This window comes from Saccostrea echinata, unplaced genomic scaffold (genome assembly GCF_033153115.1).
Source record: "Saccostrea echinata isolate AGI-Se365-2 ecotype Australia unplaced genomic scaffold, CSIRO_AGI_Sech_v1 ptg000023l, whole genome shotgun sequence".
Classification (NCBI taxonomy): Eukaryota; Metazoa; Mollusca; class Bivalvia; order Ostreida; family Ostreidae; genus Saccostrea; species Saccostrea echinata.
Window position 1 is genome coordinate 7,395,735 of NW_026889772.1, and position 27,908 is coordinate 7,423,642.

Genomic DNA, 27,908 nt, shown 5'->3' on the forward strand with positions numbered 1-27,908 from the left:
TTTTTAATATTTGACGACAGTAATTTCGTAAATCGGTGAAGAGTAGCGTATTTATATGACCATATGTAACATTTTCTATGTCGATTTACAAATCAAAAACTGACACTAACACGGAAGAGAAAAAAAGAAACATTCTGCTTCTCCAAAATAGCGTAAGTCTTTCCTTTTCTTGTTTTTACTGAACAGTTATTAAATATTTATCATGTTTACTTATTATCAAAAAATAGCAATAGTTAATAGAAAACTAGTGTATTATTTCATTTTCTTTTTTTATTTTCAAGAAATCTGACTTTCCATGGTCCAAAAAAGGAGTTTTTGATCGTGCAATTATAAATTCTGTATTGAAAAATAAAAATCATGAACTTTTAAATACTTAAATTTTTGTTTTGATTTTTCAGGGACAAGACAGTAACATCTCTCGGTATTATGAATATTTAAGAAAAAGCTATGAATTTGATTCTGAAAAATCTGTACATTTTCAAATTCGTTATGACTTTTATGTATTGCTTGACTGGAGGAGAAGAATTTGGAGAAAAACTGAATAGTGTAATTGAAAAGGATCTCCAGTTTAACAAATTACAGGTATTCTCTCTCTCTCTCTCTCTCTCTCTCTCTCTCTCTCTCTCTCTCTCTCTCTCTCTCTCTCTCTCACATAAATATAACAAGTAAAGTCTATCTGTGAATTCATAATCTTTACATTTTTTTCTAGTTGCAATCTTTTTATATATACTTAATGGGGAAAAAATTAATAAATAAAAATCGAAACGCATTAATTAAGTTGAATACAAATTTTCAATGACACATTTCTTATCCTTGATATTCCCCAAAAGTCAGTGTAACATCTACATGTGTTTGATTTAGGAATTCTTCAAAAGTCTCCAATATTTCCATCGCCCACTGGACGGAGAAAGAATCACTAGAGAGGTAAGATGTAGACATTGATTTATGTCACCATTCCGGAGAAAATTTAATTCAAGGGAATTAGTCCGATATTTAGAATTTTTAAAGGATCAACTTTGCGGGATCACGTAATACAGTTAAAAAGAAGTACAATCGGGGAAAAAAATCTGAACAAATAAGTAAGAAAATGTGATTTCTTTAAAACAATGTATTATATATTTACACCAAGACATATAAAGTGTGAAGGATAAACTCTATGATGTGAAACGAACAATTCAAAAAGGGAGGAAATCTATTTGATAACAGACTTCCGTAACATTTTATCTTGTACTAAATTTGAACTAAAATGGCATTGAAAACATTTTAAAGTCTGTGGATTACAATCACCGGCTTTATCCCAAGTATTGCTTTCTTATTTTAGATAACATCATCTATAAATCACAAGGTTTTGGAAAGCGTAAAGTCACTACAACTCATCAAAGAAGTTGCTGAAAGTGATAAAAGTGAATTTAATTCTTACAAAGGTCTGCAGAAATGTGAAATGTCTAATTTTAAGAAAAACGACGTGAATAACTGGGTAAGGCTAACAAAACAAGACCTATGGTATTGATATTTATGACAGTAAAACCCTTTGATATGTACTACTTGCTCCTCTAGTTGTTTGAACAGAGAGGGAAGCTAACATTTTATACTTACCTGCTTGTCCTAAAACTGTGAACAATATGAAAATTGTTTTTTTTTTCTGAAACATAATTTCTTCTTTCGTGATAAACGTACACAAAATAGCTAAAGTGACTACAAGCAATCAAAAATGATTTTAATTAAGCATTGAATTCTTACCTTTTGATGTCCTCAGTAGTATAACAGCACCTGGCCGTGCCGACAAATTGAATACCGCGCATTGAATACCGGCGATATCAAAAAATAAGAATTCAATGCTTATACTAACAATTTCTAATTCTTTCTCTCTTCATAAATGTTAATTTCATTTTATCTTTATCTTTAACGCCTTTCGGAACTAGTATGGTTAATGGTTGTAAGAGTCGTTTCGACGTAGAAAGCCATACAACGCAAATGAATACCGCGAGGAAAATAAATAAAAATGAAATTTAAAAATACAGTTTATATATTTTTACAATCATTTAGTAAAGTAATTGTTTTGAATTAAATTGAGCCAAACAATATGCATGTTGGTATTCCTATGTATTAAAAATGATTGTATATAGTTCCTATTATCTATTCTACCTCGCCGTAATAAGGTTCTGTGTATGTTATACTTAGGGGTTTGAATCTTATGGATTTCTAATCAATTTCGTAAGGAAAATTACACTGAATGTTAATGTAAAAGTATGTTTTCCACGTTTTTTCAACAATTGCTGAATATCAGTTGAATAGAAACATTGCCTATGTGACATTGCTTTGTGCTTTTTCACAGAACGTGACATATCCCCTCGCTGGTTTGATTGATGTCATGAAAAGTAATGATCAGATCAAATACGTAAACAGACAGGTTTTAGCAATGGAAGATGGAACGATGATGATTTACCCCTTCCCTCCCGATGGGATTTCACCGGATGTTGTTAAACAATACAGGTAATTTGAAGTCGCCAGCTTTCAGCTGAGAATTGGTAAATACCGACATTAAGATTGAAATCATACTGTTCATTTATTTTTCTATAAATAAGGGTTACTGCTCTATAGAGACTAGCCTGTGCGACGGTCTGTCCGTGTTTTATCACTTGTGTGGAAAATATTTTCTCTTCCATAGCCCAATTTTCTTTTAACTTCACCCATAAAATGTCATTGAATAAAGGGTATGCAGTGACCTTGAGCCGATTTTTTGGATATCAAGGTCAAATAACATCCAAGTAAAAAAAAAACAAACTTTGTAGCTTAACTTTCCCTTCTCGTGACGCTTTCTGGATCATTCTTCCCCAATTCTGTGCTTGTTGGTAAACAGTGCGCAATGACCTTGAACCGAATTTCTAGGTCAGAGATTGGGATCAAAGCAGATTTCTGTGTAGAATCCTTGTTGATTAAAGGTAACGGTAAAAACATCTCTATAAGATAAATTCATGTCCAGAGCGTCCAATCTGGATCATAATTCAACCCATGAATAAAGTGTTTGCAGTGAATTTCTAAGTCAAGGCTTAAGATCCAAGCAGACTTCAGTGTTAAAAGGTCAGAATTCAAGATCAAAGCAAACTTTTGTGCAGCATGACTTTTTATAGAGTAGTTTAGTTCATTAGGCTCATACTTCAGTTACCAAGAAAATGCTTTGGGTAAAGGGTGTATTGTGTTTAATTGAACCAGGTGAAAGGTCAAAGTTCTTGTAAAGGCATTCATCCAATGAAATTTAGAGTATCATTGAGAAATGTATCAAACTTGTCAAAGGTAGGTGAATGTTTGCAAATACATTTCTTGCCTCTCTTGTTTCAATTCACACAGTACTATTTCTTTTCTACAGGGCTTTTATATTAACGACATTTTTTCTACATTAATTTGATGGAAATTAACTCAATAAATTGGTCGCCCGCGTGGCGCAGTGGTTAGAGAGTTTGCTCTAGAGTCGCAGAGTAAGTTGATCTTACGTTGCGGGTTGGAATCCCACTACGGGACGTGGAGACCGGTCCTTCTGATCGAGACCTATATACCAAGGTCGCGTGTCGCACTAGGTACGAAAAAGATCCTTTATTGCTCAGAGGCTTAAGTGCCGAGTCCAGGTCTTAATTTGTAGCCCGGTGGCTTTTCAGTATAAGTGTAAAATTCTCGAAGGGATGTTAAACCAACAAACTCAACAAATTGCTACAATTATATTAATATTAAAAGAAAGGGTTTTTAGATGTTTTGCTTATTTATCAAAAGGTAGAAAAATCCAAATAACAATATTTTCTCCTTAACACTGAAAAAAAAACAAGATGTCTTTGTGAAACACTAATGCCCCCGTATGGCAATATATAGCAAAGGTTAAACTTTCTCAAATGCAAATCAAATATGTTTGTATCCAAAGTAAGGTCTTGTCTCGAGGTATATACTTGTGAAATATGAAAGCTCTAGCAGCAACCATTGAATTGATATGGAAAAGGTTCAAGTTTTTCAAAAGTAAGTCAAGTTCAAGGTCAAATGGTAAAAATCAATGGTGCCCAAGGAAATGCCTTCTCACAAGAAATACACTTGTGAAATATGAAAGCCGTAGCACCGACCGCTCAAAGTTATGGTCAAGGTTAAAGTTTTCCAAAAGTAGGTCAAACTCCAAGATCAAAGTCAATGGATTACAATTGTTGGTATCCAAAGAAAGGTCTTATCATAAGGATAACATATGTGAAGTATGAAAGCCTTAGCAACAACCGTTAAAAAGTTATGGCCAATATTAAAGTTTTTCAAAAGTAGGTCAAACTCCTAGGTCAGGGTCAAAGGGTCAAAGCTGTTGGTATCCATAGGATGGTCTTGTTGCAAGAAATACACATGTGAAGTATGAAAGCCCTAGCATCAATTGTTTAAAAGTTATGGCCAAGGTTAACGTTCGGTAAAATTTTGCAAAACAGGGTCAGACTCCAAGGGCAAGGTTAAAAGGGCAAATATGATGGTACCCAAAGAAAGGTCTTGTCACAAGGAATACACATGTGAAATATGAAAGCCATAGCTCCAACCAATCAAAAGTTATGGGCAATGTTAAAGTTTTTGCGGACGAACAGACAGACAGACAGACGGACGGACAGGGCATAAACTATATACCCCCGAATCTTCGATACGGGGCTTAAAAAAAACTAGATATTAACCCCCCTCTAATACAATAAGGGGGAGGGGACAAAATATACAGTTTAATTTATGTGATACACTTGTGATTTACTTAACAATAAATCATTTTTTTGATATTGTATAATATATTATATTTAACTAGTATATAATCATTTACCAAATCTTGTTTATTTCAGCCAACTCTATGTATCGACATTCAGTCCAGTAGAAAAAGACCTAGTGATTGTGCTAGATAGATCAGGATCTATGGCAGCGTTACATGGAACTAAATCACTATTACAGATAGCCATTGAAGCTGTAACATTTGTACTGGAAACACTCACTGCTAACGACAGGGTATTGCTCTAAAAACACTAATTCTATTGAATTAACGAATTAAAAAAAGGCGTTTTAGTCATTGATATAGTTCTTAGATTTCTTATTTGAATTTTTAAAATTGTTTAATGATAGCAAAGTTTTATTATGCAGCTTTCCGCCTAAAATAAAAATGGTTTAATCTTTAATTTAATTAGGCATGCAATTTGACATTATATACGTTGTATTTCTTACTATGTTATTTCTGGGATTGTTACATTAGATTGGGATCGTAGTGTTTGACACAGGAACTGTCGTTCCGGGTGCAGCTTTTAGGAAATGCGTGGGAACCAAACTAGCAAAAGCGACGCCAGAAAATGTTCGGTTTTTCCAGAACATAATTCAGCACATTCAGATTGGGGCGAGAACTAACTATGATCTGGCTCTACGAGAGGCGTTCAAGTTCTTCAAATATTCTAATTCCACGACTGGAGGCGTGCGACGAGGTGATTCAGATCTTATTTGCGCGTAATTATTGTATACAAAGCTGATAATGCCCAAACATTCCTAATTGAAATTTGAAAAATTATTTTTAAATACATTAAATGTAAGGAAACTACACTAGGCTGTTGTTCAACAATGGGCAAAAGTAAAAAAAAAAATGAAGTAAGGAAAAAAAAATAAGAATATAGTTTTTAAAGTATGATATCATATATGTGTGTAAATGCATGGTTTTATTCTTAAATTCCTCAGAAAAAGTCGTCCTTTTTTTGACGGATGGATTACCGACTGTTGGGGGAGATCCTGTCAAAACTATTGCAGAAGAGAACAAAAGTTTTAACAATAGTGTTACTATTTTTACCTATGGAATAGGTCACCGTGAGTATCACTGTTTTAATTTCCTCATTTACCCTTGCAGATGTCAGATTCACATCGATATAATAGAAAATTTAAAATTAACTGCCAAGAAATACGAAATACTTCCTGAATGAATTATCTGTAAACTAAACTTCTCATGACATTTGTGTGAAACTTCCAAGTACTGTTACTGTTTTTCTTTTCTGGCCATAGTTTTGAACACCACGGCCTTTGATGTTCTACGTAAGATGGCTGAACAGGTAGAAAGTGACCCCAAATACGGAACAGTTCGTGTAAGCGTTATAGAATTTTTTTTCTTTTTGATTTCTTCTCATGGATATTGAATGTAAATTGATGATTATATATTTTACTTTCAATAGAAAGGTGTATTCAGAAAGATTGTCAATCCCTCGAAACTGCAAGACATTCTTGGCTCATATTACAAAACGTTCAAGAAATCAGAGAATGGTTTCAGTGTGTCCCTTCCTTACTACGATAAATCTACTTTAGGTACTAGTATGTTTAAACTGTAAAATCAGTTTAATTTCTTTTAAAAATATCTGTAGTAGAAAAAAATCTGTATGAAGAGCATATCAATTACTGAATATTTTCATTATGCTGTGTCCAGGTTTTATTACATCTTTTTGCACACAACTTCATAAAAAAGACAGGACTATAATTGGAATGGTGTGCATTGACTTGAAGCTATCCAGTCTTTTCCGAGAACTATCATTTTTTGAGAGTGGTCTAAATTCCTACACTTTTGTCATTGATGGCAAAGGACGAACATACCTACACTCATCTTTACCAAAACCGACCGATTTGAATTCTGATGATCCAATTGTGGATATCGAAACACTTGAAAGGGACAAAGCTGTTGCTTCCATTCTTGAGTCTATGAAAAGGTAACTCTTTAAGTATTTTTACCTGATCTGGTGTCAGAAACTGAATCAATTTATCCTATGGTAGTCGTCACGATAGACTAGGTTCATTGGTAGCCATGGTTATAAAAGGGGAAATCAGAAACTGAATCAATTTATCGTATGGTAGTCGTAACTCAGGAGATTAACAGTGGACCAGGTACACTGGTAGCCATGGTAATAACATGGGGAATATGACAGTAACAAATGAACTTCATGTGGTCAAGGATATTTGTAAGTGCCTACATGTAACATAAAAAGATTTCACGACAGTTCAGTAGTTTTTGAAGTGCTAAAAACAAAAACATTGATTGCCAAATTATAAAATGCGAAGAAATCGAATAATAATCAAGCTAAAAAAAATCCAACTAGACATTACAAATTTAGATAGTACGATCTCTAGGTCCCGAAAATCAGCAATTAAGTGTTTCAAAATGCTTACAGAAATGTCTATGAATTCACAAAGTAGAGTGTATTTACCCATTGTATTTCTTCAAAGTTCATTCAAGTTCATTTTATTATTAATTAATCATATCATATAGGGAAAATTAATAAATCTCAAAATAATTTTTCAGAAAATGAGAATAAAGTCATCAGCTATGCATTTTCTAATTAAAAATTGATCAACAAATGTATTTTAGGATTAAAAAAAACATAGATATCCAGGCATTTAAAGAAAATGGCATGTTTTGTATACTAATATGGTATTTTACATTTGTTCTTCTATTGACTTCAATTATGATATATCACATACTAGTAGTGTAAGATTGGTTGATTTATTGTATATTGTTTTACGTCCCATTCAAGAATTTTTCACTCATATAGAGACGTCACCATATACCGGTGAAGGGCTTCAAATTTTGACCTTTACTCGGCACTCGGAGCCATTGAGCAGTGAGGGAAATTTATCGTGCCAACGCCTGCCGTGACACGGGACCTCGGTTTTTAAGGTCTCATCCGAAGGACCCGCAACATTCACTTCAAAGTGCCGAGCGCATGGCGAAGGAACAGTTGCTACCCATATTTCATCGACTTAGGTCAGTCGCGGCTGAGATTCGAATTCACGACCTCCCGATAACGGAGCGAGCGCTCTACCGACTGAGCTACCGTAAACGGTAGTAGTGTAAGAAGCTTACAAATGTATGTTATCGTGCAAGACATCGCAGATCACTTCTTAATTGATATCATGCTCATAAGCATCGGTATCTTAGGCATGATAGAAGGAAATTCAATTTCTTTAAAAATGCATTACTTCTATGCTTTTATAGGGCACAAGTGTCAACTCTGTACAAGACCATTACTAATAATTCAAAGAACCTTGAATCATATTGAGATGCATGAAATAAAAATTGTTGCGCGAAAAGATTTCTATTTCAAGATTCATTTTATGACCTTTTAAATTAATTAACAATTTTAAGAGTTATCATTCCTGGCCGAGGAGCAGATATCTTTAAGAGCAGAGCTACACAGACCCCTGTAAACATAATAGGTTGGATGAAGTTCCATGGAGGACTAAATAAGAATTCCTTGTGGACCGGTCACACCAGCCGTAAGTCATCCCTCCTGATCTGGTTAACGGAGTAAACTGTAGACAAATCATTATAAGAGTATTGGATTATATTATATTTCTTATATTGAAAACGTCAGTCAACACTACTTAAATTCTATGGTCAATATAATGACCTTGTTAGCAACTATAAGCTATCACTGGGTCTTATTTTGACTGGCAAATTTCATATTAATTGTTAGGCCTTTGTATACTAAATTTGACTACGGAATGTTCCGTCTACCTGATCAATAAATAGGGCTCACGGCGGGTGAGACGGTCAACAGGGGATGCTTACTCCTCCTAGGCACTTGATCCCACCTCTGGAATTCCTTAGGTACATGTTTTATGCCCCTGTTCACAGATTTACATTCTTTGTATTTTTTTTCTAGATCGATCACTGTTCGTTTTCTTCACCTTTTTCCTTAGAAATAATTAATTTATATTGCAATATAAGCACATAATGTAAGGAAAGCAAACCATCTAAAAGGTGTGGTCATCATGTGTTTCATAAAGTTTAGTTGTGAGTTAACCACCAGTGACTCTTTCCAGCTAAACAATCAAGTATGAAACACAATATCGATATCAGTAGAATATGTCGAATCAATGAATGAAAATGAATATTGTTGATTGACAAATCGTCGTTGATATATCTAAATGTCGAACTGAACAGGAATTAATTTATCGCGAGGAATGGCTGTGTAAGATGGTGAAAAGAAATGAATTTTGATGCTATTGAATTTGGTTTAAAAAATCGTGAATTTTAATTGATTGAAGGTTCTTTGGAACATTCACTTCATTCCGTTTTGTATCTTTATAAGAATTTTTATGAAGTTTCGAATCCAACATAGATATGGTAATTCAAATTTATATATGTTTTTGGGAATATTGAAAATATTTAAAATAAACATGTTTGGAAGAATATGAGATTAAGTAGGCTTACACTTTATGGTAATTAAATTCAAGATTGTCTAAAATGCAACTTTAAATATGAGCAATACAAAGACTACGTTGTTACATGCTTTGTAAGAAGGAATCAGGCGGGTATTGAATCTTTTATAAAAATACTTACATTTCCTTCAGTTTTTGCATTATTAGGTCACTCAGGTGACCTATTGCTAACAGTTTACTTCCGTCGTCGTGTGTTAACATTCGAACCTTTTCAGTTTCTTCTCTGGAACCTCTGAAGCTATTTCAGCCAATTTTAACAGATAGCATCTATGGGTGAAGGGGAACAAAAATTTTAAATTTTAAACTGTTAGCCTGATTATAATAAGCATTAACCCTCTACCAAAATTGTGAAATTCATAGTCCAAGAGTAAGATATTCTGATTAGTGTTGGGTTTCCATTGATCATATAATGAAAATGCATATATGCCTTTAAAAATATCTTTCTCTCCACCTTATATTTAGCAGACAAAGTAAGTGCATGATGTAGATGAACAAGGGTGATTGTTTCAAAATTGTGAATGGCCCTTGGGTCATATTCTTCTCTGGCCCTGGATATATAACAGACGAACTAATTAAATGGTTATGATAAGCAAGGATACATCTTCCAAAATTGTGAATTTTATCGCCCCTGGGTCAGAAGTTTTGGAATTAGGGTTGGGCTCTATTGATCATTTAGTGAAACGCTTATTAAATTCTTTCAAAAATCTTCTTTTCTGACCCTTGGTATTTAGGAATACAAATTACTTTAATGGTTACGATAAACGAGGATACAACTTCCAAAATTGTGAAATGTATAAATTTTTGAAAATCTTCTTTCTTCCCCTGTATACTTAGCAGACAAAGTGAATGCATGGTTATAATGAGCAAGGGTGCCTCTTTCAAAATTGTGAAATTCCTGGCCCATATATCAGGGTTTACGGTGTTCAGCCGGGGCTCTATTGATTATAAAGTGAAAATGCATTAATTCTTTGAAAATCTCCTTCTGGGAAGGCAAACAGAGTACAAAGTTGTAATCATCAAGGGTGTTTTTACCAGATTTGTGAAATTTTGGACCACTGGGTCAAGTGTTCTGGTGCGGGGCAGGTCTCATTTGATCTTGTAAGGAAATTTGTATTGTACTGAGATGAGTCACTTTAAATAACTGTAAATAATGTAATTGATAGGTCACTTGAATAAAAGAATTATACAAGAATTTGTAATGTATGATACAAAAAAGTACTTGCATAGTTTTTGTATTAATTTATACTCCTATGGATCTTTACATTGTAATACGCGGATGGCCGTTAAGACCCATTTAGCTCTAGCATTTTACAATGTTTCATCTGAAATTATACTCTCGGCAAATTGCAGCGTTTGTACATAATTAAGTCGCATGCAAAAGAAGGGTATATGAGCTTTGATTGGCATATTGCCATTGTCATTCATATTTTTTACCACAGTCAAATTCAAGTTTATTTGATATTCCACATAATAATTAAAAAAATTAAAACAAACCTTAAAAACCAAAATAAAACTCTTAACTTTTAGAGGGGAGACGGGAAGCCAGAAAATTCGTTCAACCAGGGCTTTCTCTCTCGGTAACATTTTTATAGACGGAGTAAACGAAAGAAAAATGTGGTCAACCTATTACTGGAATCCCGTGAGTACTAGTACTTTAAAGATTACACAGGTCGGAAATGTAATGTATCGGCTTGTGCTATTAAAATTGAACAGCATATGAAAAAACTTTTAAATGTGGTTTATATAGAATAATTTGTATATTATTTTTGTATTGTTATTGTTGTATTCAAATATTCAACAGCGCTGCCTCAAAAGTATTCGCGGGGGAAAAATGGCGGACGTTGTAAACAAACGCCTAATGAACACTTACTTTAATACTTTGTCATGCAACTTTCGATCGAATAACTGCCATAATTCTTCCTGAAAGTCATTTATACAAATTTTGGGCATAATTTGGTTGATAGGATGTCCAAAGCTCGTAAATGGCATCAAGAAATTCATCTGAAGTTTTTAAGTTTCGAGCAGTGTATTGAAGATCTTTTTTATGCAAAGCCATATTTTTCTATAATGTTTAAATCTGGTAACAGTACAGGCCAGGTCAAACGGTTTAAGTTCTTGTCACGTTAATATTCTTCGATATTTCGTGCGCAATACACAGGGGCATTATCATACTGAACCTGGTAAGTTCTGTTACAGAAATGACGGGCTTAAACGGGCCAGAGATTGTTTTTTAGACTTTCTTCGTTCTTTACATCATTAATATTTCATTCAGCTTTGCTTAAAGTTCCATTGACATACCACGTTACACAACCCCAATTCATTGATACTCGCTTCTGAGCTGGAGGACACGTGCACTCGGAATGGTAAGCCTCATTTGGAGAGCTCCAAACACACGATTATTCTGTCCAATCACAATCTGTGATTTATCACAAAATATTAACTGCTTCCATTCATTATATACTGTCCATTTTCTCTTCGCAAGACACCAATATCTTTCTTTTGTTTACTTCCCTCACAACCATTTTCTCCCTCACAACTCGCCTGAAACCTTGTTCCCATGTAAAATTCTCAGCGCATTCTTATGATGGACATTTACTGCTCCTCTGTGTTAAAATCAGCAGTAATATCCCGCTATGGTCTCTCACGGTTCCTTCTTTCCTGTCACAAGTCTACTCTCTGCCCATTTCGTAACTTTTGGTGGTCTGCCGGTTCGAGGCAAATTTTCAACATTTCCTTTCGAAATATTTTTTTCCATAAAGAAGGAATTGCCGACTACGATAAATTTAAAAACCTCTCGATTTCACAGTTTCCGTGCCTTTCTCGATTTAAACCAACAACCAGTTGTTTAATATTTTAGCTTATTTCTCTTGACTTGCATGCCTTGTTGGAAATAAACAATGGATAAATATAGCAGACGAAAACATTGATACGTCATCACATTGGCCATGTGAGTACGTATACGGGAGATAAATCTCAATTAGTAAACAATCGATGAATTTTAAAATGATAATCTTTTTCTTTATTTGATACTTAAAAAAATCCGCCATTTTGTTTTTCCGCGAATACTATTGAGGCAGCGCTCATGACATTCCATGACAGTGGCCATGGAAACCTGCATAAATCATGTAAGTAAGTAAGTATTCACTAACTTATATATATATATATATATATATATATATATATATATATATATATATATATATATATATATATATATATATATATATATATATATATATATATTAATGATGTTTATTTCAACGTTTCGAACTAGATACTCTGATTTCAGATAATGGAAACAAACCTCTCTTTATGTGTCGTTGTGTTAGGAGGCGATAGCGAGCTTTCGTATAATTCTTCATTTCCTTCGCCAGAGAAGTTTCATTATCATCGTCGTGACTTCCTGTCTCAGACTAACCGAGTTTGTAATCACTTCAACCGGTATGCATCTAAAGGTAGTCATAATATTCTAACCCTGAAAGTGTAAACAGGGTACTCGTCAATTATTCACAACATCGCCAGTGTTCTATATATGTAATTATAGATTCAAGATATTAGTGATATATTTGCTTAAAATAGATTATATGTACAAATCATTTGATAAATAACCCTCTGTTACATTTTTTGTTATCTTTATTCGGTATAAACTGTACAAATATCATCATATTACACAATATAATAGCACAAAGAAAACAAATTCTTTAATTTGTTTTAAAGAACTATTTTTTAAAAATAGTTTAAATGTTTCAGAACATTCGACAGTGGTATTAACTCCTAAAGCTTTCCTCGAACCTGATGTTTACCTAGATAACGGTGAAGATATTTATGATGTGTTATCCTATACAGACTTTCTGTCCGGAAAATCTTCATTCAATCCTGGTCTTAAAGTACGTATCTTTGAGAGTTTCCATTATCATAACGTATAAGGATGTCCTATGTTATGAAAGAAATTCGTAGAACATTCTAAAATTATTGGAAAAACAATATATCGACCCCATTGGTTATGTAAACACACTTCATATTGCACCATCATAATTCAATTATTTCATTGAAAATTTTCCTCAGTATAACAAATCCAAAAAAAATAATATTGATATCCTAATACCCAAAAGATGGGAATCATTTACTTTTTAAGTGTCTATAACTTTTACTGTTACATTACCTTTCCAAAATCCAAGATCATTTAGAAAGTTTAACATAGATCAAGATTGTGAAATTCATGGTTGGTTCATATGACTTGCAGTGGCATTCAACTCGACATTTAGATATATCGACCGTCACGGTAACTCAGACGATAGAGCGCTCGCTCCGTGATCGGAAGGTTGTGAGTTCCATCTCAGCCGCAACTGACCTAAGTCGATAAATATAGGTAGCACCTGTCTCTTCGCCAAGGACTCGGCACGTTGAAGTGAGAGATGAGGGTCCTTCGGATGAGACCTTAAAAATGAAATATGTGGAGATAGCGAACAGTATTCGAGCTCAAAAGTCCATTAAACATTACAAAATAAGAGCATAGCAAACACGGATCTCTATAACATCAGATGTGGGATCAGGTGCCATGGAGGAGTGAGCATCCCCTGCCGACCGGTCACACCCGCTCCTTGTGCTCCTTGTCATGATCGGGAAATAACGAAAAAAATCCGTCGACAATTCAGTGTATAAATAATGGCCTAACAAAAAGTCAATCAGCATTTGACTTAATGATAGATAGTATTTGCTGATGAGCATGCTCTGACATATCGAATCAACTGAGAGATATAAACCCCGTATGCATGTGATAAGGGTATATTGCTGTACAAGTAATGGAAGTTGACGATTGAACAGTTAGTCATCACATTTATCATAAAGCTTTGTTGTTAGATTACCATTAATGTCTTTTTCTAATAAAATATCCAAATATGAAACAGATGTGTCAGACTCTGTGGTATCTTTTATTTCAAGCTCACCGGGATATATCGTGTCGACATAAGAATGGAAATAACCATTGTTAATTAACAATACGTGGTCGATATATCTAAATGTCAAGTTGAAGGCCACAGCAAGTGATTTCTTCTTTCCACGTAAAAGATTTTGAACAAATTCTGCTTCATATGAATACAAAAATAGGTCTGCTAATAAGGGGGTGCAATTGTTCCACATGGGAATTCCAATAGATTGTTGGAAGACCTGGTCTCCAAAAACCACATAGATATTGTCAATCAGAAACTCGAGCATCTTTTAAATGTCAACTTCAGAGTACTTGTGTGTACAATCAGAGTGCTTTTTAACAAAATGATTTTGTAAATGACCAGTGACAAGGTAAGTAAATTTACGAGTTCCATTTTTATTGAAAAGCAGCTGTCAACGATGTCACGGCAGGTGTTGGTACGATAAAGATCCCTCACTGCTCAATAACCCTGAGTGCCGAGTAAAGGTCTAAATTTGAAGCCCTTCACCGGTATCAGGGATAGACATTAACTTTCAGATTCAGTTGCCCTTCGGGCAAGTGAACTCAAACTTTGACTTGTCCAAATGCAAAACTTGGTTGCCCAAAATTTAGAAAGAAGAGAACTGGTATTTTAATTTATTATTGTAAATAAAGTGAGAATTTGCTTTATATTTGGCAAGTTAAGTGCCAGAAAAAAAAATTGATCTGCTGCCCATGCTTTTTTTTAAAAAAAATAATTGTAAAGTCACACTGCTATGCAGCAATATTTCCTTAAAAATAAAATTCGTATTTTTGAAAATAATTTTTATGCAATCTTTTTGTGAATTTTGATTTTTTCCCTCTGAAAAATTGAAGCAACGCCAAAGGAAAATAGTTACTATGTTTCGAAACATACATATCCTGATCAGAATACATCGTGCGCCAAGAATAACTGGTGTTCTTTATATTCTGTGAGTTAATAAATAAACTATTTTATTACAGTGATAAGCACGAGAAATAGTGCGTTTCTTTTAATTCATTATAATTAAATGTTTGAGCTAATGATAGTCCTTAAAGATAGATATTTACTAAATAGATCTAATACTATAAGTTTAATTTGAAATAATCCTTGACATGTTATGTTTTTACGTTATGTCAAAAATCTGGACGCATGCCCATTGCAGAGGTGTCTGAGAGAGAAACGAACGACAACTCTGCGTAGGAGATTGCTAGCTACCACGAAAGAAACACGGAATAACGAACCCGATTTTTTGATAAACGGTATGATCTAGGAATTTCCGAATGCAAAAACAATGTCATATTCCTGGTAGAAATCAAAAGTTCATTTATTGTTTTGTTTATAAACTAATGTTAGATTTAAAAAATCTATCAGAAATATTCACTTGCCCGATCGGACAAGTACATCAGCAGTTTCACTTGCCCGAACTGAGAATTCACTTGCCCCGGGCAATCGGACAACCGTTAATGTCGATCCCTGCGGTATATGGTGACGTTTCTATATGAGTGAAAAATTCTCGAATGGGACGTAAAACAACATACAATCAATCACAATCGACGACGTATAGTAAATTAACAATAGTTACTTCAATTCATATGTCGACTCGATATATCCCATTGAACTTGAAATAAAAGATACCACAGAGTCTGACACATCTGTTTCATATTTAGATATTTTACTTCAAAAAAGACGTTAATGGTAACCTAATAACAAAACTTTATGTAAATTCAGTTTTTATTACGACTCAATTATTCTATCGTCGTTTCTCATATTTATGTAACAATATATCCTTATCACCTTCATATAATGTTTATGTCTGCCTGTTGATTCTATACGCAAAAGCATGCTCTACATACGAACAATTTCTAAAATGAGGCAAACTATTGACAAAGAAGTTGATGAAACAAGGATAACAACAGTTTCATTTAAAGTCAGCATTTCGCAAGTTCTTTGGTCGATACAATGACCTTGACAGCAAATACAATCTAACATCAAGTCGAATTCTGACTGTCGTTTTTCATACTAATTTTTAAGCCATTATTGACACACTGAATTGTTTGCCCGATCATGACAAGGAGCACATGGACAGCGATCGGTCGACAGGGGATGCTTACTCCTCCATGCCACCTGATCCAACCTTTGATGCTTTAAGAGATCCGTATTTGCTCTGCAAATTTGTATTGTTTTAGTGAACTTTGAACTTGATTACTGTTCGCTCTCTTCATATTTCATAAATGGATCGAGAAACATGTAACTTATGTTAAGCAGAAATACTACTTAATTTCATGGAGTTCGTTTGACCTTGAAACAATTTTTAATAAATAATTAAATTATTTAATTAATTAAATTAATTATTTTATTTATTTATTTATTTATTTTTATGGAGAAGGTCTGAACTGTGGGATAGAAATTGTAAAAATATTTGTCATGTCCATAAATTCACAATTTGAAACACTGGTATTTGTTAACAGATTTACTTTTAAAAGGAAACAATTTGAAGTTATTTATCTTTTAAGGAGCTGTGACCCTCTAAATTTCTCATTTTTTTAACTTCCCATCATTTTTTTTTGGGGGGGGGGGGGGAGGGGAGGGGGAGTGGTGGTGGTCAGGCATTATCATTTTTTACCTAACTTGCAATCAGAGCTTGTGAGTCTGATTTCTTATGTGTTAAATTGTTCACATTTATACCATCATTTTAAAAAAAGGACATAATTCATCTCTATGAAAGTGTTTTATTTGATTTATACAAAAGCAAAAACTAGCTGCGGTGAGCTTGCCTAGCATTAGAAGACATAAATGCTTTTAATGTCAGATCATTCAGATCATGATATGAAGAAATTTTTGCACAGAGAATAGGAAGAGTAATGATTTATCATCAAAACATAAAATTAAAAAAATCATTAGTATATGAAAATAATATTTAGTGTCAAACATATCAAATTCATATAAGAAAACATAATAGGGCGCTGCTTTCTAAGTCAGAATATCACAATGTTATATTTGCTTTTAAGAAAAGAATACAACCAATAGTAAGAGTTATCCCTCTTAAAACATTTTTCAATGGAAAAAAATGTAATACTAATATTAATTCTACAAATGGTACATGATACATTAAAGAAGTTTTAAAATGGTTCATAAATTGATAAAACGTATTCAATTTGTAAGGGTTTTAAAACTACATGTAGATGTAAATGTTTTATGTCAAATATAATATAACAATTTGGAAAAAAAATAGGCAAAAGAAAATAGAAGTTAATGCTTCCATCATATGTTTGGTTTGATTGAATCGACTACTCAAAGGTCTCCATTGTTAAAGAAGCTTGTTACCGCTGCATGAAAATTTGCCTGGTTGTACAGTTATTTCCTCACGAACTGTAAAAGTGAAATATTAGCTTTTAACATAGAAATTAGCAAACCTCTATAGGATTTAATTCAATATGAGTAAAAAATTCTCTAGAGGAACGTTAAACAACAAACAAACGCATATTGGCTTTAAGCAGTCTGCGTGACTGCAATATGACCACACTGGTGTAGTTCAAAAGGAATTGAACTAAAATTTATTTATCTTAATATACGGTTAAAGTATACCTTTGGGGTAGTAAGCAAGATTACAATTGTCTAGGATATTTCCCGAGGCGTAGCCGAAGGAAATAGTCCTGATTGAGAGGAACTAGAATCTTGCTAACTCCCTAAATGATATACTTTCAACTGATTTTTATACTGATACAAATTTAAATTGTAAAGATCACCTTTTTTTAAAAAAAAAAAATACATTAACATATGTTTATTTTCATAACTGAATAAAAACATGATTCATATTTGTTGAATTTCACCAACAATTGAACAATACTTTGAGAAAATCAACAAGTTTAAATGTCTTTGAACTAATACATGTACAATAAATGTACGTTCAAAACAAATTAGATTTCAATGTTACAAGTATGTCATTTTGGAAAATTAAAAATAATTTGTCATTTGCAAATTTAAACAAATTGTTGTTTGTGGACGACATGTAAAACAAATGATCGACACCCCAGATCTAAAAGCTCCGGATCCATTTCCGATATTTCAAGTCTAAAGAGGTCATCAACGTTTTAAATTGGGTAAAATAAATGGGCGCAACCGTAAATTAGCTTTGTTTTGTAATGTATAGTATAAACTGACCAAATTTTTAAAGGGGGTGGGGCGCAATTGCGCTTCTTTTAATGTTTTATTTTTCATATTAGTTATATTGCTGAAGGAAAAGTGAATTCTTTCTTGAGATTATTGCCTGTTGTGTATACGTACGTTAAAAAGTTGAGTTAGAGGAAAAAATTTCAGTTGGGGGTGGTAATAGATATTCTTTACGAGTAAAAAGAGGTAATCAACGTTTTTAATGGGGTATAATGAACGGACGCACTCGTAAGTAAGCTTTGTTTTCTAATGTATAGTATATACTGGCTAAATTAATAAACGGGGGTGGGGTGGGGTTGCACAACTGTATATAAGCTTAATTTTCTATAGTTAAGTATATACTGGCAAAATTATTGGGGGCTATGCCCACAACCGCTACAACTGGCCCGCATCATTACTATAAATTCTCAACAATCCTTACAAATGATTCTTAATATTTCAGACATCCATAGTTCAGAGTGTAACTGCAACCTATTTTGCAGAGCAACTATGGTTACGGTTTCAGCATAATTCTTCAATATGGAATTACTTGGGGACAGAAGATGGAGTTTTAAGAGTGTTCCCGGGTATTCAGCTTCCCCAAAATTACGATCACACTCAGAGACCATGGTAGGTGTCGTTCTTTCCCAAAAGTTTTTATTAGATGCATCTATTTTTTCCGCTGAACTTAAGTCTACTATGAAACCCTTCACAGTTTATCATGAAGGGTAAGTTTTTATATCAAGCTATATATATATATATATATATATATATATATATATATATATATATATATATATATATATATATATATAAAGAGAGAGAGAGAGAGAGAGAACACGTGTACAATTAAATCTAATCCAGGGTACTTCACAATTGCAGGATTATGTTAAAATGACTTTTTTTCAGGTACAAAAGATCCATTGCAAGGCAAGGTCAGATCGTCATAACTGGTCCTTATCTTGATTTATGGGGAAGCGGACATGTTATTACTGTTTCGAAAACAATAGAAACTAGGTAAATGAGTGAAAAAAAAGTGAAGATGAACATTGATCTCTTCAATCATGTAAACAATATGCATCATGAACTGGTTAAAAACTAGGAGGAGTAACCATCATCTGTCAATCGATCATACCCATCATATGCCCTTTATAATGATCAGTTAAAAACTAAGAGGAGTAACCATCATCTGTAAATCGATCATACCCATCATATGCCCTTTATAATGATCAGTTAAAAACTAGGAGGAGTTACCATCATCTGTCAATTAGTCACACCCATCATATGCCCATTGTAATGATCAGTTAAACGAAGTAATCTGTAGTCAGTCGAAATTAGTATAAAAACAATGGCCTAATTATTGGTATGAAACAGGTCAGTCGAAATACGACCCTGTGATAGTAAAAACAATGGCCTAACTATTGGTATGAAACAGGTCAGTCAAAATACGACCCTGCGAGAGGTTGTATTGGCAAACAAGATTATTATATTGACCATAGAATTTGCGAAATGCTGACTTTGTGGAAAGTCCTATAACACCACCTGTCAATTAAGATGTTTCGGAAAAGATGTGTATGTTTCATAGTAAAGTAGTAATTTTGATTGGAGCTATTCTTTTCGGGATATAGCCTATTACTTAATTATTTCGGAAATTAAAATAAGTCCACTTTATGTTTCATGGGTTTTTTTTATACCATCAACGTAAAGATGAAAAAAAATATTTTACCTACTTTTGTAAACTATGAATTAATCAAACACAAATATAACTTTCAAATAGAAACTTTGTTATTGCAAGCAATAAAAATGTCAATCCGAACTGACTGAAGTTATCTATCTCGTATATTGGAGTTGAACGCAGAATAAGCAACTTTTATTTCTGAATTATGCCCATTCCATGGCAACGGCGGCCATTTTAGAAATTTAAAACCTCAGAAACGGGGATAGACATGCAAACGTAAATGTTATGCAATTTGAAAACTTTTAAGGAAAGAAAAAAATTCAATGGAAATTCATCATTTTTGTTTCCATGACAAAAGTGAAAAAGTTTGTCCAATTATATCGATTCCCATTTTTTTTACTACATGCAAGCTAAACATCATATTACCTGTTGTCTAGATCTACTCACGCACAACTTTTTTTAAAATTTGTTTTAGGATTTTGAATAACAATACGTTTGTAATCGGTGTGGCTGCCATGGATATCTCGATTACTTATTTCTATCAGTTACTAAGTGAATCTTATTCATTTTGTCAAGAAATTTCAACAAGGTGAGATATTTGTTTTAATTGTACAATAACTTTTATTGTTATTCGCATTAAATCGTGCAGACGAATTTGGTTTAGATTTAATGTGCAGTTACTTAGTTTTCATTCGAATTAAACTCTTCGTGTGGACAGGACATGACATTAAAAGAGATGAACTTTTCGTTCTTTTTTACTAAGCAGACTTTGCCTTCTCTCTGTAGATGTTCTGTAATAGATGACAGTGGAATTCTTGTCCTACATGATGATTTTGTTGACATTTCAACAAATTTTCCTAATATTGAAGACATCCATATCACGCAAAAGGTAAATTATAACTCATAAATAGGTTTTTAAATGTACCCTCTCAAGGGGACGAATTATATCCGTGAACAAATTCGATCAGTTACCGTAATGTCATAACAAATAAAAATACTCTAAAATGATTATGCTGTAATAATAGTAATAATACTCTAAACATAATAAATTCGCTGTAAAAAATAAGTTCGCTTTGAAAATAATGAAGCTCTAAAAATAATTGTACTTTAAAAATTATACTTTTAAAAGCGTTAACCTGAAAATATTACTATATATATTTAATATGTAAAAGGAGAAGATGACGAACAGTGATCAGGCTTATGAATCCAGTAAACAAAACGAATCGTGAATAAGGCAAAAACACGGGGCCTTGGAAACACCAGAGGTGGGATCAGGATCAGGTGCCTTGGAGGAGTAGACATCCCCTGTTGACCGAACATACCCGCCGTGAGCCCTATCTATTGATCAGGAATACGGAGTTCCTCGTAGTCAAATAACAAATATAAAACAAAGACCTAACAAATAATAACAAACATTTTGGAAAAATACGACCCGACGATATGCTGTAATTACAAACAAGGACATTATAACGACTGTAGAATTTGCGACTTTAGACGGGGTTGTTGAAAACCTTGTAACATTAACTTATTTGTCATTTTCTTGCCTCCGTTTAAAAATTGATCGGACTCATGGCATGTTCTTTCGTATCAAATCATTTTGGAGACACAAATACCATATGCAGGTAATGGATTATTACAACGTAAATATGGGAGGTTGACGATGAAAAAGCTGAAGTCATCCCGTTTTGTCATACAGTCTAGTTATTAATTGGCAAATTATCAATTGGCCTTTATCCTCTAAAGCTAGTATGAAACAGAAGTTACAGACTCTCTAGTGTCTTTAATTTCGAGCTCACTGCGATATATCGAGTCGACATATGAATGGAAATAACTCTTGTTAATTGATAAAACGTCGTCGATATATTTAAATGTCGAGCTGAAGGCCACAGAAGGAGTATTCTCTTCATGTAGAAGTTTTAGAATGGATTCTGCTTCACTTGAATTAAAACATGTCGGCAAATAACGGAGCACAGTTAACAGTTAATGCCCATGGCAATTCCAACAAATTATTAGAAGATCTGGTATCCAAATACTACAAAGATATCGTCAATGAGGAACTTCAGCATCTTTTTTTGATATCTGTACTTTTACCTGTATATAGAATCAGAATGATTTTCAACAAAGTAATTTTCTAGATGACCAGCCACAAGATGAAATATATGGTAATAACGAACAGTATTCATGCTCAAAAGTCCATTAAACAATACAATTTTTGGAGCAGAGGAAACACGGACCTTTAAAGCATCAGAGGTGGGATCAGATGCCATGGAGGAGTGAGCATCCCCTACCGACCGGTCTCACCCGCCGTGTGCTCCTTGTCATGATCGGGAAATAACGGAAAACTCCGTCGACAATTCAGTGGGTAAACAATGGCCTAACAATTAGTATGAAAAACGTCAGTCAGCATTTGACTTAATGATAGATTGTATTTGCTTACAAGGTCATTATATCAACCATAGAACTTACTAAATGATGACTTTAAACGACACTGCTGATATACTTGTTTCAACAACTTGTTTGTCAATAACCTACCTTGTTTAAAGCATGCTCTTGCGTATCGAATCAACTGAGAGATATAAACCCCGTATGCAGGTGATAAAGGTATATTGCTGCATAAGTAAGGGAAGTTGAGGATTGAAAACATAAAGTCGTCACGTTTATCATCAAGCTTTGTTGTTAGATTTCAATTAACGTCTTCTTCTAGTAAAATATCCAAATATGAAACAGATGTGTCAGACTTTGAGGTATCTTTTATTTCAAGCTCACCGGGATATATCGTATCGACATAAAAATAGAAATAACCATTGTTATTTGACAAAACGTCGTCGATATATCTAAATGTCGAGTTGAAGGCCACAGCAAGTGATTTCATCTTTTCATGTTTAAGATTTTGAACAAATTCTGCTTCATATGAATACAAAAACAGGTCTGCTAATAGCGGGGCGCAATTGGTACCCATGGAAATACCAACAGATTGTTGAAAGACCTGATCTCCAAAAACCACATAGATATTGTCAATCAGATACTCAAGAGTCTTTTTAATATCAACTTCAGAGTACTTGTGTGTACAATCAGAATGTTTTTTTAACAAAATAATTTTGCAAATGACCAATGACAGGTAGAAAAATATAATTGTTTGATGCTATTGATGTTTTCAAAGTTTTGAGAATTTTTAGTTTTCCAAAAGTTTTTGTTTTTTTTTTTTAGAATCCCCATTTGATTTACACCACAAACAGATAATGTAGTTTCACAATATACCTGAAGTTTCTCCTTCACAACAAATAATATTTTGGTGGGGAGTAAAGATAGGGGCTTGGTTGAACATTTACTGGACAATGTAGTATATCTTTGTAAGGATTTTTATGAAGTTTTGGAATGCAGTATAGGTACGGTGGATCAAATTTACTTCCATTGACTGGAATGTTAAAAGTATTTAAAATTGGAAGGTGATTTTGAAGAATTTCATCTTTTGAAAGGGAACTCTGAACATAGGTTGGATTACCAGATTAGGAATAAAAATCCGAATTCTTCTACAATACAGTTATCATAATGAGCCTCACAAACAAAGACCCTTATCAGCCGAAACAAAAACACATTTTTCATGTAGTCTTTCTAATTCTTTAATCATTTCTGGATTAAATAGGATAGATAGTTTTTTTGCCGTTTAATTTTCTAGTTTTGTAATATAAATCTAAAACTCTTTATCCACTCTGACAGAGTATCAAGGTCTTCCACTTTCATATTTAGCCCACCTAGTATACTCCTCGACTGAATTCATAATAAAGATTTGCCTTATTTGAAAGATCTGGGTTCCATCTAATTTATACGTCAATGACAAAATCGGCAAAACAACCTTAACTTGGCCAAGTATACGAGAACAAACTAGTATTTTTATATACGATAAAATTGTCTAAATTCCATAAAAAGATTTAAACAATATTTCTATTACTTTTCATAGGAGCCTTCCATTGCAAAACACATGCTGGAAAACGGTCTTATGAGAAGACAGTCGTGTTTAGATGTGCATAAGCGGAGACAACAGTATATGTTTAAGGTAAGTGTTGAAAAACAATGTATTAAGATAAGATTTGTTTTTGCAAATATGGCTTATTTTTTTTTATTTATTTCATTTGAAAATTGTTTGCAGGTATCGTCAGTTCATCCTCAGTTTTCAAACTCTGATTACCAACTGTTTCCTGTATCAAAAAGTAATCTATTTATTCTGGTGGAGAATCAACAATACTTCAAAACACAAGTTCAATGTTGTGGTGTAGGTAAATCTTAAAGACTTCCAAGAAATTAAATTATTTATTTCAATGACTGCCTTTCTTATAATTAATAAAATGTTTGCAAAGCATATTCAAAATGCAGAGATATTCCTTTCAAACAGCTATTTGTCGGATTTCATTATTTAAGCACGATAGAGTAATTATGAAAAAAATTATTTCATTCGAGATGGAACATTCAATATATGCACGCCATCATAAATAGATTGATTATAATATTTTCCCAAAATTAGAATTCTTATTGTTTAGAATATAACAAGCTTAAGGGTTCACATACTTATTTTGATAAGAGTATTGTAGCATTTGAGGTCGAAAAAGTGGTCTTTTCAAGTTAAAGACCCTCCAAAAAATATGGATATTCATGCAATTAATTTCTAAAACTACACAAAAAATTTCGGACAAATCTTAAAATATAATATCAGTTTAATCAAAGATTTTATTTAGAAAATGTTTTGCATAGATTTTTGTCTTATTTTTGAAAAAAAAACATCATTATAATTAATAATTTATGTGCTATAGAACTTTAGTGAATTTCCCGCTGACCAACAATGTGTAAATAAAGCTGATTGTGAGTGCCTATGTTACAAGACAACGTCCTTTGATTACTGTGATAATCATATTAAATGGGAGAGGTTTGTAAAAATATCTTACATGTATATACAAAATGATTTTTATCTTATGACTTTGAAACAATCTACAAGTTAAGTTCTAAATTATCCGAAGATTATCGGGATGCCATTACTGATACAAAAACAGATGTTTATCTCTCTTGCAAATCTTTCATTAACATGTATGCTATAAGTTTGATTAACCATGCAGTAAAACGTGTGCATGACAACAATCACAAAGATATAGTGAAATTTCGGCTTTATATAATTAATGTATTAAAATCATACTTCAAAATGGGAACAATCACGTACTGTTGTTTTAAAATCAGTTTACATCCCTGTGATATTTTATAGGGATACCCGGCATACTCCTTTATGTGTTGGTGGGCCATCAACAGTCAAGACAGAACCGCTTCCAGAAAATCATAGATTACACAATGTACAAAAGTGTTTTGACTTAAAATGTTCAGATAAAAAGTCAAAAAGGTAAGGCTATTGCGCCTTTTTAGAAAGAAAATATTATAGAGGATATTCGATGTTTTGAAGTTGGATATGGAATTTATTTCACGACAACATTCGTGGGACATTATTTGTTGATATTTTTATGTGTGCGAAGCACAGGTGAAAATATTAAAAATGTTCCAAAATCAAAAATATTGATTCTCGCTTTATTAAATTTTCTTTGATCTCCCTTTGTCTTTCTCTTTTTGTGTCATATTAGCTTAGATGTCATAGTTGAGCGTTTGAGACGTCATAACTTGGCTATTATGAGACTATAACAATGTAAACATGGGTTTTAATAACGTTTCTAGCAAAACTGTGACAATTTGCATTCTGTCAGGATGGTTTATTTACTCTCTTCATCTTATAAGAGGCTATGGAGTAATAAACTGTTTTACTTATACTTTGAGTATGAGAGACATTCAGGAACAAGCATTCTGAGAGTATTGCATTAGCAATACTAGTCCCCTACCGGCAAGTGTATCTGGTTCCCGTTAAGAATTGAAAATGCCATAATTCCGTCAGAAATTAATGAAGCGGGACGAAATGCAAACTTGAACTATAACTAATCAAGGTAAAGCCACATACCAAAAATCAGCTCAATATCTACAAGCGTTTAGAAGAAAATTGCGGAAAACCCGTAAAAATTTAAAAGGTCGTAATTCCGTCAAAAATCAATGAAGCGAAACGAAATGCAAACTTGATCTGTAACTCATCAAGACACACTCACATACCAAAAATCAGCCAAGTGGTACATGTACAGACTGACAGACAGACTGACCGGTTTCACCGGTAGGGGACTAATAAGAGCTGAAGGCTTTTGATCACGCATTTCAAATATATTGTTTTCACTGATGACTGGTAGAAGTCTAATTTGCAGATTTTCTGTTGTTGCAGTTTTCTTGTTGCTTCTTAAGCTTCATTTATGATGTCTTAAAGACTGCTTCGACAAACCTGGTAATTGAACAAGTTTATTATTTTAAGGGATTGTTACAACACTGCTGGCTGTAGCTGGTGTTCCAAGTCCAGTGAATTAACACCACTGGAATCGGAATTCTGTACTCTCCAGGACAACTGTTATTTTGGAATAGAAGGAAACTCTCCTCCGAGTTATAATGGACAAGGTAGGATATCATAAGAATTGTCTAATGTGTTGACAACGAAATTTAATGAAAATATTATTGTGTTACTCAAATATAATTATAATATTGTATGTAGAAATATGCATTAGGTATATTATTTTTAATAAACCTAAATGTTAGTTGATTATTTCTTTATTGGTCTGTAGTATTTCATTTATATCAGATTATAATGTATTGTGTTCTAGCCTTTGCTATGCGTGTACATGCAAAATTTAAGCCAACAAGTAAAAATGTTTTCAGAGTTTAATTAACAAAGAGTACTGGATCGTATAGTGTCTCATCATAGCTCTCCCATAGCTCTCAAGAAGAGCGCCGTTGATCGTACTCTATAATGTACAATACATAATACTAATTTACATATGGAACAAACAAGTCCGATTTAAGTAAACATTCAAATTCAATGTACAATAAATTTTTGATAAAATCCTGGTATTTTATAAAATACATTATAATTTAAACATAAGCTTTAAAAAGCTTCAACAGAATGTCACAGTATTGTACAAAAGTTAATATATAACGTGAAGATAATATTCAGTAATGTCCAGTTACTATTCCTGATGTGACATCTCCAGGTATATAACTGTAAAACAGCCAGGCCCCTATACTAAAACTGAGAACAGACTTAAAAAGTTTCATCGAATGTTTGTAGTTGAATACCGCTATTTGAAAAAAAAACCTTGCAACTTTTCAAACATGTTTGTTGAATTAAAATCAAGATAATCAAAGTCTAGATTTTGACTTAAGTCTTCTCAGTTTATGGTCATGGGGCCTGGTAGCTTACACTGTCCTTAATCCGATTACCATGTTTGTGTATTCTTACGAAAGACTTACACTTCCATATCCCGATTGGATTATAGGTTAAATCACTCTATCATGAGTATATTAGTTTATTTTTATTTTCTTGATTTAAAAAATCGTCTCAACCCCTGTATGTTTAAAAAAACAAACAAGAGATAGAATGTACAAAAAAATCCCTGTTTTAAAAAGGTTAATGATGCTAATGACCTTATATTCTTCATCATTAATCAATTTATTTTAAATCCAATTAAACTTGGTTTCCCCTAACAGATAATGGGAAATCAAATCGACGCCATTCAGATTCCAAGTTTGGGATCTCTACATTTCTCATCATCGGTTCTGTGGTGATTATTCTCAGCTTGATTTCCTGTGTAAGCGTCTTAATTTTACGACAGAAAAGAAGAAAAACATATTTGAAATCCAAAAGAATTCCCTCCACCCTTCCAGTGAGAGCGGACAGTGTACCTACAACAGAGAATGGATACACACATGTCGTCACCAGAGTGTTTCCAGATACCCCGTATGTCTCACGTACACAGTTTGGAAACGTTGTATACCATCATAACTTTGTGTTTGATCACACAACTTGA

At 33.2% G+C, this 27,908-nt stretch overlaps 1 pseudogene; it reads left to right on the forward strand.

Annotated features, from left to right (window-relative positions):
* Positions 1-489: 489 nt before the first annotated feature.
* On the forward strand, positions 490-27,908 carry LOC133191642 (VWFA and cache domain-containing protein 1-like; annotated as a pseudogene).